This window comes from Canis aureus, chromosome 34 (genome assembly GCF_053574225.1).
Source record: "Canis aureus isolate CA01 chromosome 34, VMU_Caureus_v.1.0, whole genome shotgun sequence".
Classification (NCBI taxonomy): domain Eukaryota; kingdom Metazoa; phylum Chordata; class Mammalia; order Carnivora; family Canidae; genus Canis; species Canis aureus.
The window spans coordinates 7,968,833-7,981,131 of record NC_135644.1 but is presented as its reverse complement, the minus strand read 5'-3'; the positions used below and the strand labels follow the sequence as shown (position 1 = coordinate 7,981,131).

At 35.8% G+C, this 12,299-nt stretch overlaps 1 long non-coding RNA gene across 1 annotated transcript; it reads left to right on the top strand.

The window, feature by feature from the left end:
• The first annotated feature begins 510 nt into the window (after positions 1-510).
• LOC144304855 (uncharacterized) lies at positions 511-5,570 on the top strand. The gene is made up of 4 exons (XR_013371849.1): positions 511-629; positions 741-883; positions 3,762-4,088; positions 5,466-5,570. It is a non-coding gene; the product is annotated as an uncharacterized LOC144304855 (long non-coding RNA).
• Positions 5,571-12,299: the final 6,729 nt, after the last annotated feature.

Genomic DNA, 12,299 nt, shown 5'->3' with positions numbered 1-12,299 from the left:
ATAATATACACTTGGCAGGATTGTGTGTGTGTGTGTGTGTGTGTGTGCATGCACACGTGTGCACATACTTCATTTGTGTGTGTGTGTGTGTAAGATGCTTATATCGTGTCCTTTGCCTTCAAATACTTCAGACTAAATTTCCGAAGAATGCAGTTGTCCTTTTACATAACCACGGTGCTGTTATCAACTTCAGTAAATTTAACATTGGTATAATATTTTTACCTAATATAGCATCCATATTCCAATTTTGTCACTTGACTCAATAATGTCCTTTATAGCATTTTTTTCCTCCTCCAGAACAGAATCCCATATATCAGCAATTGCATTTAGTTATACTGTGTCTCTTTAGCCTTCTGTTACCTGGAGCATTTCCACATCCTTTCATTGTCTTTTATGATATGAACATTAAAAAAATATATAGTCACCCCCCATCTACCTTTTCTAAATGGAACATCCTCAATGGGGGTTGACTGGTATTTCCTCATTTTCTGATTCAGGCTACTCTTTACTCCTAGATGGTGTTGCATCCTTCTCTGTGTATCACAAATGCAGGCACACGATGTCCATCTGTCTCTCAGAGTTGAGGTTAATTTTGATCACTGTCTCAAGGTTCTGGATTTCTCTGATAGGTAATTGCTGCTTTTTACTCTTTATAATTAATAAGCAGTCTGTGGGAATACATTTTAAGACCAACCATGTAAATGTCTTCTTTTTTCTTTTGTTTTTTCAAATTTCCCTAGATTTAGTATTCATTGATGATTCTTGCCTGATGCAATCTTTATTCTAATATGATGATTTCAACTCCAGGATCCTGCATTTACCAGCTGGCATTCTGCTTTCTACTATATGCAACAGCTTTCCTTTCCCCTGTTCATTTATATTGGTAAGAACTAATAAATTTCTATTTCTTCAATGGTTTATAATTCATTACTTAATTGTTTGATAGCTATTCCCCACCCACCCCCAACCCCCAGGTTGACCCCGCAATTTGGCACCTGTGTCTGTGTGATGCACCTCATCATTTTTACTTTCTGGCAATATATTCCAGGCTCATCTTGAACCTGTCCTGCCCCAGCCCTGGAATCAGTCATTTCTTCAAAAAACATTTCTTTTAATGGAGAATGGCACTAGGGACCAAAATTTGGGTTCTAGATGACAGTCACTATATTTTGATACCTTCTCTATTAAGTAAAAACATTATTTTAGCACTATTAGAGCTAGGTTATCTGGATCTAAGGTTACTATTTGCTACTTCCCCTCTATTCTTTAATATTTAAAAAAATTCAGTTGTATTTATAACATAATACACATTCATTGTAAAAAGGAAGTGAAACAACTGAAACAGATATGAGGAAGCAACACAACCAAAATAAAACCCCAAAACACTTTAATTCTTACCAATCAGCACTTACTTCCTGTTATCATTTTGGCTCATCTGCATCATAACTGGGTGCTGTGCTAAAGATTTAGTGGGAGTAATCTACTGACTAGGTAAAGAATTGTCTTTTTTACTCTAACAAGAAAGTTCCTTCAACTGATCTTCGGGTGGGGGAATGGGTACATGGAAGGGTGGGAATGATTTATCAGTAAGAAACTGATGGCAATTAATGCCCCCAACCCTAACCCTAGTTAAGTACGGGTTTGTGTTTCTAAGCTATGGACCTATCCTGATACACAATTATTGGAGAAAGGGACTAAATAAGTATTTTGTATTCCAAGGAATGACAGGATGGATGACATAACTCTTGGGGCTCTAAGGGGTGAAGGGAAGGTGGTATGCTTTAACTCTATTAGACAGTGATTAATAGACTGTCAAGTTCCTCAGAGATGTACAGTCTTGGTCTCATGTTGAGGAGTCGTAAGTGATCCAAGAAGACACTGGGGCACAGCAAGGTATGAACGGGGAGATGGCAGGTGCCCCTGTGCCATGCTGACCACTGATCCCTCTGTACTGATTTTCTGCTTACCATGTAATAAGGATTCTTCTCGGTTTTGAGCCTCAGAGAGAGCACCACCAGGTCATCTGGTCACTCTCATGAGAGGGCCTCTAGTGGCTTTTATACAACTTATAGAAGTCTCTCTCTCTCTCTTTCTCTCTATGGCATTTGATAATTTCTATCATTAAAAGAAAATAAAATACAGTTGAACTCATACAACCATAAGTTTTCACCACTTACTAAGTACCGGTCACTGTGCACTATACTAAGGATTCAAATACGGAAAAAGTCAAAAGTCTACCTTAGCATGCTTTATTAGTATCATTGGCCTCACAGGGTTGGCACAAAGTGCCTTTGGAATAGAGGAAAAGCTTCATCTAAGTCAAGGATGACAGGAGACACAAATTGGGGTGAGTGAACCCTTCCTGGTTCTCATAGTGACTGAGCTTGATCTACCTGCCATCCTAATTAGTCGTATAATTTCTGACTGGAATTTGAAATGAGAACATGGATAGAAAACTACTGGTCGTAAGTCATCGTGAGGCAATAGAGAGAGGATCCAAAAGCTCCTGCTGAGAGGTCCTTGGAACTATCCTGCTTTCTGTTCTCCCCAAGGAGAATCTTCAGGTCCTTCCCAAGGAGAATCTTCAGGTCCTCCTGAAGGCATCCAGTATCCTTCCAATATGTCTTCTGTTTCCATATCTCAGCCACAATCCATTTCTGTCCCTGCAACCCATGAAATTTGCCAGGCATTGGAGGTTTCAGAATAAAGGAAGCATTTGAATTGAGACTTGAAGGATAAACATACATTATTATATATTAAAAATACCTCTTTTCTTCAGCAATCCACCTACTTCAAGTTCTTGAGCAGATGAAAGTAGAGATGTATGTTCATGGCATTGCCAGTTTAATACTATTTCTTTCATGACAAGAGAAGTTTATATACACATATTATATAATTTTTAAAAAGATTTTATTTATTTATTCATGAGAGATAGAGAGGGAGAGAGAGAGAGAAAGAGAGGCAGAGACCCAGGCAGAGGGAGAAGCAGGCTCCACGCAGGGAGCCCGACGTGGGATTCGATCCCAGGTCTCCAGGATCAAGCCCTGGGCTGAACTCAGCGCTAAACCACTGAGCCACCAGGCTGCCCAAATTATATAATTTTTAAAAACTATACATATCTAAAACCGGGAAAGCTTAAATAATTTAACTGGAATACTCAAAACTGATCCTTTATTTGCAAAACATAACATAGAAACTCAATAGAATAATAGTCTATTAAATACAATTATTGTAGAATGCTTAAGGCTAAAATTTTGACTCTAGCAAAGCTTATAAAAAATGATTATGTTAAGGTCTTACTTGTTTATTACAGAGATCAGGTAAGTGCGGAACCAAATCAATCAGTTGATTTATTTACCTTAATCAAATAAAAAGTCAATTAAGTTGAAGGGAAAAAAAGTCAATCACTTTAGATAAAAATAAATAAAATCAGTGTTGAATTGAAGGTTCCTTTTTGAGAGTAACTGGGTTGGCATAGCCAGAAAGAGCTGCGGAGTTGAAGATAAGATGAAAAGTTTTGATCTTAGAAAGTTTTTGGTGAAATCCTTTCAGTCTGGTCATTCCATTCAGAAGGCAATGAATATTTCTGCAGAGAATTCCAGGGATTGGGAGGTAGAAGAGACCAGGATAGTGGAAAGGAATCCGCAATTTTATGTTTTCTCGGGGATATAATGGAGCATGTGTGAACTTGCTCTCCTTAGGAATATAGCATCATGGTAGGAATTTGCCAAGCTAATCTAATTTTGCCATGTAATTCACAGATTTAAACCCGTCATCTCTCTTCAGACTCTCCAAAGGAATCTAAGGATTTACAGCTTTTCCTGTATGAAGGATTGGAGGATTTTCTGACCTAAATTCTTGGTCTATTGGAGATTACTTTGACAATTTCTTAAATTTGGGATTCGTGTGTCTAAAAACCCACAAGGCTTCAAGGTGCTGACAAATTCTCAGGAGCCTCTTAACTGTGGGGTGACCAAGTACTTTGCTAACCGAGCAAGCAACCGTACAAGTCTCTCACATCCGAATCCCATCCTGGAAATACAGCAGAGGATGAGACAAAATTGGGACATCAGCTATTCATACATCAAGTAGGTTACATTGATGGAATCAAGAAAAGCATTTGTCTTTAAATATTTAGAATTTTTGTCTGTATAGACACAAACCAAAGGAGTCTATCAACATGGCTTGTCTTCAAAGCTCTCATAAATAAATAAAACCCAGGTTAGTGAGGTAGATATCAAAAGATTTGGATATCACTTTGTTTTTAAATTTTGTTGCTTTTAAAATTTACTTAGGAAGTCAAAAATTGATAATATATGCAGATGGTTGAAAATCCAGAAGTACCAATAAGCTTAACATTAAAAAGAAGTCTCTGACCAATCTTTATTTCTTGCTGCTCAAATACAATCTCTTGACTTGTTAAACTGTTTCTATTCTTTTTTTTTTTAAGTTTATTTACTTAAATAATCTCTGCACCCAATGTGGGGCTTGAACTCACAACCCTGAGATCTTCCGACTGAGCCAGCCAGATGCCCCCGTTTCTTCTATTCTTAAGTCTGTATTTCTAAATGATAAACTTGTACTATTTCTTCACGTTATTAATTTTAGGCATCCTGTTATGACAGATGCTGGCTACCTTGCCCGTCCTCTTACCCATCTCCTATTCCATGCTACTGCTTTAATTAAATCAACGTAGTGTGAGATCATTATAACCTTGTAAATGCTGTTTACTGTAAATATGCCATGATTCATTTCTCTTTTCTGCAGCAATTTTTTTTGTTATTGTTTCTCACTTGTAACACTTGCTATTCATATACCCTCAATGCTATCCTCAACCAAAGTACTCCATAATATCAACTGAACTACTGAATAGCTTTTTCTGGAAAACATGATTGAAGTCTCTTATTCTCTCCAACAGAGGCTGCATGGCCCATTACCTGGGAATCCTCTTTGACACTTTATTGGATTGACTCCATTTCCTCTCACATTTCATATTTTCTTCTTTTTCATTTTACTCCCTGATTTTGCTGGAGCCCATTCTTCAGTGGCTCCTTTCGAAAGATTGCACAGGAAGTGAAGTATCTTATCCTCTTTGTATCCGAATATGTCTTTATTCTGTGCTCCTCTTTGAATGATGAGTTGAGACTGAAAATTATTTTGCTTCATCATTTTGAAGTTGTTCCACTGTCTTTGGACTTACAATATCATTTCTTGAGAAGTCAATACCATTCTCAGCCCCAATCTGTTTTATGTGGCCTAAGGTTTTTACATTTGAAATTTTTAGTATCTTTCCTAGTCTTGATGCATTATTGTGAGTCTTTTTCCATTTAATATGTCATGCATTTGGTGGACTCTTTCAGTCTGGAGACTTGTACTTTCATTTTGGGAAATATACTCATATTGTTTCTTTGACTATTTCTCTTCCATATTTTTTAAAAGATTTTTAATTTATTTATTCATGAGAGAGAGAGGCAGAGACACAAGGCAGAGGGAGGAGCAGGCTCCATGCAGGGAGCCCGATGTGGGACTTGATCTCAGGTCTCCAGAATCACGCGCTGGGCTGAAGGCAGGCACTAAACCGCTGAGCAATCTGGGCTGTCCTCTTTTCCATAATTTCCTCTAATCTCTCTTTCTAGAATTCATCTTGATTAGATATTGGGCTTCCCAGCTTGAATCTCTAGACTTGATTTTTTTTTAATGTTTTCTGCCTTTTTATTTTTTTGTTTAAATATGAGAGTTTTCAATAACTGTCTCCTGCTGCTTTGAATTTTGACATTTGAATTTGACTATTTTAAAAAAGATTTTATTTATTTATTTATTTGAGAGAGAGTGCATGTACACAAGAGGAGGACGGACAGAAAGAGAGGGAAAAGCAGATTCCCCACTGAGCAGGGGGCCAGACAGGGGCTAGGGATAGGGCTCCATCCCAGGACTTTGAGATCATGATGATCTGAGCTGAAGGCAGTCCCTTAACTGACTGAGCCACCCAGGTGCCCCGAATTTGAGTATTTTTAATTTCCAATATTCTTTCGCTTTCTTTTTTATAGAATCCTTTCCTTGCTTATGCATATATTGTTTCTTATCTTTTTGAGGATTCTAATTATCAGTTTTGTTTTCTTTTTCAAAGTTCTCTTTTTTTTTCCCTGCACACTGTTTTCCTTATATGATTTTTTTTAATGTTTGTTTTAAAATATATATGTATTTTACATTTTGGAGACGTCTTAATTTGTAATGTTATAGTGTCCCTTTATATTTAAGCATGAGGCACTTACAAAATCTGATTAAAACATTCTAAAAAATGTTTATTTTACTGGGTTTGGGTAGAGATCCACCCCTCTTAACCTTCAAGTGCCTGTTCTTTGGGTCTATGTATATAGTCTCTCATAGAAACCCCTAATCTCCGTCTTGGGACCAGGTATTTAAATTGCCAGTGTTCTGTATAAACACGTAATGGGAAGGGGAGTTGAGAAATCCTTATACAACCTGTCAATGAATTCCATATTATCAGCTTCATATCCTATCCCTACCTCTACCACTCTGACTGTCATGAGTCAAGTGTTTTTCATCTACATTCTGTAGAGAAATAACCTTTAGGCTCCAGATTGAGTATTTTTAGGGTTGACTATGTGGGGGTGAAAGATTTCTGGAATTCTGCTTGTGAGCAATCGGGAGATTGACCACTCTGTATATTGACTTCAACTCTTATCTTCTTTCATAGTTTTTCACATTATCCCTACCCTTATTCATACCAGCTAATTTTGAGTCCTTCCAGATATTATCACTTCCCGCTCACTCTTTAGACTTTGACTTTCCCCAACCAGATCATCAGTGTCCACTTCTTCATTTGTTTTTGCCTTCCAAAATTGCATTGAGCTCTTTGATCCACTAATATTTCCCCCATTCTTGTGATTTTGATCAGTTTATTTTTGTATCTTAGTGGGGTCTTGGGTGGGAGAAGAGATAAACATGGGTGGTAAACCCTGGGTCTTTAAATAACACTTTACTTCTTTTGTTTTCCATTTGGAAACTGCTTCCCCACTCTTTCCATCTGCCCCAATTTCATGTGGTTTTATTGGGTTCACCAATCGTAAGAGGCTTCCTCCTGACCATGGAGGTGAGCAGGTAACTTGAGGGTGGTGAATTACAGATCTTATGCATTTGCCATGTGATTTTTTTTCTTTTTCAGGCATAGAAATGACACAAGAAGGGATAATTAGATAGGGAGCTGGAGGAAAGATAGCCTTCCTTCTAAAGATTACAGAAACTTGATCTGGATGCAGTTTATGGAACTGCCAGTAGTCACATTATCTCCACATGAAGAAAAACTATCTGAGGCAAGAGAAAATGATGTCAAACTGAAACAAAGAATTGACGAGGAACAAGAGTGGTAAAAACAGTGTTTGAGTTCTGGGACCCAGTCATCCCTAAGTTTGCTTCACCTCTGAAACTTTACTGAGAAAGTCCCCTCTCACATAGACAAGATTGAAATTGGTTTCTATTCCTTATAATCTAATGTGTCCCAGTGAATGCATCGTTGTTCTATGGGGTATTTGTAGGATTTGGGTAGCAATAACTTGCCTTTTTCCAAATGGAAATAAAATATTTTGAAACAAAATAAGGTATTGGAACTTTTGTTTTCATCCAAAAGAAACATGATTTAAATTGGTCAAACAAATCATTACTTTCATAGGAATAAAAAAGTTAAGGGATTAATCATTGCAACTAAACCTAGGTGTTTAAAAAAAAAATCTTTAGCATCTGTCTCACTCTGTTTGCCCTCTTCTCTGTGACTACGTTGTCCTTAGGCAATCTCCTTCTATGTGATGTTAAGATTCCATCAGCCCTAATCTTAAATCCTATCAGTTTAAAAAGTCCTGAAAGAAAGAGAACTCTTTGGGGGGTTGACTCAGCGTGGATCTTATATCCATCCCTAAACTAAATGCTGGGACCCAGATGAGGGGTAGTGATGGAGCCAGCCCTGCCCTCACCACAGGGACACAGTCAGAGTATGATTTTGAATGAAGTTGGAAAAAAGTACAAGTCAATTTGGCATAAGAGGATTAGACATGGAAAAAAATCTTAATAAGGGTAAACTAGTAAATGAACTTATAGAAAGGACATAAAGAAAGTAATGACAAAGTAGTAGAATGAACAAAGTAATGGCAAAAAAAAAAAATAGGGAAAGGCAAAAATGCTGAGCTGAGCACCTCCTATGTTGAAGTTGTAAAGAAAACAAAATGAATTTTGTGTTGTAAAGATTGGCTATCCTTTCTTGGACATGTGTTGAGACCATATGTTGACTGTAGACAGTGTTTTGATTGAGGTTAATTTCTCCTAGAAGATGTTTCTCTCATCTACCCAGAAATGGACAGTGAAGGAAATTTACACATTTACTGATCTATTCAAGAGGCATGCCTATGAATAATGGCCGACTGCAGAAATTGTGAACTAAATCACAATTTATTTGTAATAGAGTGGGAAAATATATTCATTGAAAGAAAGAGGTGAATATTTTCAGTGCTCTGGAAATAAAGTTCTGATTAATTTATAGATTTAAAAGGCCACTCTGACTCAGCCTCATAATTTGAGTAATAAAACTCTTCTAATGGCTTTACAACAGATTTATAAAATAAATGAGCAAACTTAATCAAACCATAGTGCTTGGCCAATACAAACGTTTCTGTTGTCAGCAATTTATTCCACCAATTGAGAGATTTAGCCATGAATTTAGGTGGCTACATGCCTCATATTCCATGAATATATTAGCTTGACCTTCATAAATGCATTCTCTGTAGTAAATTAGGAAGGGCATATCCTTAACAATCAGCTGAAGAAAAAAATTCTTCTCTCTTCTTTTTTATAATAATGAACAACAATTTTTTGAAGTTCCATAGAGATATATATTAAATAAATTTTTAAAGAATCTCTGGGATATTATATTTAAAATAGTTAATGTTTCGCCATTTACTATCTATCATTTCAGTTGACTGTCACAAATATATGGAAGTGTCCATTAGATGTTTTATGTATCTGTGGTTTTAACTTGGAAACTCTTTTTTTAAATTTTTTTTAAATAACTTGGAAACTCTTACAGAGGCAGATGAGGTTATTGATTTATAATTTATCTTTAAAAAATTATAGACCAGAAAGATAATTTATTGTAGTCCATAGCCTATAGTTATTTTCTAGAAGAAATAGACCCAGACTGTGCAAAGGAGCTGTCTATGATAAGAGGTGCCCTTTCTGCTCATCAGGTTCCAGTAGGGCTGACCTCAATTTTATTCACTTTAAATTCATTCCATAAGTAAAAAGTTGCTCATATACTCCTAGTGTATATAACTTATTATTTTTTATTGAAGTATAAGTGATACACATTATCTTTCAGGTGTACGTCATAGTGATTAGATATTTTTATACATTACAAATGATCCCTCTAAGTCTAATTACTGCCACTGTAAAGTTATTATATTATTGACCATATTCCCTATGTTGTACATGCAAATCTGTGACTTATTTATTTTATAAATGGAAATTTGTCCCTCGTAATCCCTTTACCTATTCTGTGCCCTCTTCCTCCTTAGTCCTTCTTTTCTGGTAACCATTAGTTTGTTACCTGTACCTATGAGTCTGTTTCTGTTTCGTTTGTTCACTTGTTTTGCTTTATAGATTCCACATATAACTGAAATCATACGGTATTTATCTTTCTCTATCTCATTTTACTTAGCATAGTACCCTCTCTTTTAAAAAATTAAGAATAGAAATATCATGCAATCCAGTAATTTCACTATCTGAAGAAAGTGAAACACCAATCCAAAAAGATATGTGCACCCCTATGTTCATTGCAACATTATTTACAATAGCCAAGATATGGAAACAACCTAAGTGTCCATCTCTAGATGAATGGATAAAGAATACGTGATATATATTTTATTTGATATATATCAATGAATATTATATATATTTCATTCTTTTTTATGGCTGAAACATTATATATATTATCATTTCAGGAAAATTCTATTTAATGTGTTGTGCTTTTTAAATTCTATTCTCCATTTCTCTTACTTTCCATTTAGTGTTTTTCTTGTGCTGCATGATATTTCTATTCTTAATTTTTTTAAAGAGATTTTATTTATTTACTCGGCATGGAGCCTGACACAGGGCTTGAACCCATGACTACAAAATCATGACCTGAGCCAAAACCAAGAGTCAGATGCTTACCCAACTGAGTCACACAGGTGCTCCTCTATTTTTAATTTTTGGAGGAAACTCCATACTGTTTTGCATAGTGGCTGTGCCAACTTACATTCCCATCAACAACATATGAGGATTTCCTTATCTCCGCATACTCAACAAGACTTGTTATGTTTTGACTTTTTGGTAATAGCCAACTGTGAAGTAATACCTTATTGTGGTTCTGATTTGCACTTCCCTGATGATTAGTGATATTGAGTATCTTTTCAAGTACCTGTTTGCCATCTGTATGTCTTCTTTGAAAAAATAGGAATTCTTAGTCCATTTTTGAATCCAGTTATTTCTTTTTTTTGGCATTAAGTTGCGTAAGTCTTTAGGTACTTCAGATATTGACCACTTTTTGGATGTATGATTTGCAAATACCTTCTCTGATTCAGTAAGTTGCCTTTTCATTTTGTTGAATGTTTCCTTCATTGTACAAAAGCTTTTTAGTTTGATGTAGTCCTGTTTGTTTATCTTAGCTTTTTTTTGCCTTTGCCTGAGGTCTTTGCTAAATACTTTTTTCTTAAGATGAATAGTGGGCACATATGTTTTTGCTTAATTAGTCTTTTTAATGCATTAATTATTTTATAAGAAGAATTAAATATAAACTAGCAGTACCCATTAGACTGAATAATTAAAATATAAAAAAAAAAGAATTTATTGATGAAACTTCTACCAATATTGTGGACTAAGTTTGCATAGACTCCATAATATAACACATAAAAATGTTGGATAAAAAATACACTTAAGAAATTGTGAATATCTAATGAAGTTCAAAATAAGAAAGGAAATCTCAGGTGCCAGACATGAAGAGAAAAATCAAAGCTAAAGCAATGAGCAAAGACTGAAGTCAAACTGGGGCTGCCAGCTGAGATCTAATGCTCTGCTAGAATAGGAAAAGTCATCTAAATCTTGAGAAGATATAGAAAATGAACTGAAATCACTGAACAAAGGCTGGACCTTATATGAACTGCCCCCTTTGTTAATCCTGCTTATTGACTGAGGAGAGATAGCAAAGGTGTGTTTACTTGTCCTGTGCCTTATGTTGGAAAGAAAAGGCATACATTAGGAATTATAATTCTAACCTAGCACTACACTCAGACATGGGATATAAATTTGTATACTTCATGATTCAGGACTCACCAGCTGAGACACTTTCACCATAAAAGAAACTCAATAGTAATAATAATAATAATAATAATAATAATAATAATAAATATTTTTTCTAGATATGAGCTCACAATAAAAAATATACATCACACACACACACTCAACAAAATCAGTTGAGTAAACATGAACAAATGGGACAAACAAAATAATTACTACCTTGAGAATTGCAGATAATAAAACATGAAAAAAATTAGAACAGGATTGTTCAAATTGTTTAAAAGACTTTTTAGGGCTGCCTGGGTGGCTCAGGCAGTTAACCAACTGACCGTTGACTTCAGCTCAGGTTATGTTCTCAGGGTTGAGAGACTGAGCCTCACGTTGGGCTCCCCACTGGGTGTAGAGAGTCTGCTTGGGATTCCCTTTCCTCCCTCTCCCTTTGCCCTTCCCCCTTTGCTCTCTCTCTTGTTAAAAAAAAAAAAAAAAAAAGATTTTTAAAAAAAAGGGAATTGGAATTATTATGAAAATGTATATCATAACAAAGAGAAGAGATTGATTTTTTTAAGGAACCAAGAAGGGGGTACCTGGGTGGCCTAATCGGTTGAGTGTCTGCCCTCAGCTCAGTTTGTGATCTAGGTGTTCTGGGATCGAGCCCCATGTCTGGCTCCTGGCTCAGTAGGGGAATCTGCTTCTCCTTCTGCCCCTCTCCCATGTTTTCTCTCTTTCTCTCTCAAAAATAAATAAATATAATCTTTTAAAAAAAAAAAAGAACCAAGAAGGATGCTTAGAAATTAAAAATATACTCACACAAATGAAAAAACTCAAAATATAAACAGCAGATTAGACACAAGTGAAGAGATAATAGTTATCTGGAGATGAAAAACAAGGAAAATATTCAAATGCAGCACAATGGAAGAAAAACACTAAATGGAAAGTAAGAGAAATGGAGAATAGAATTT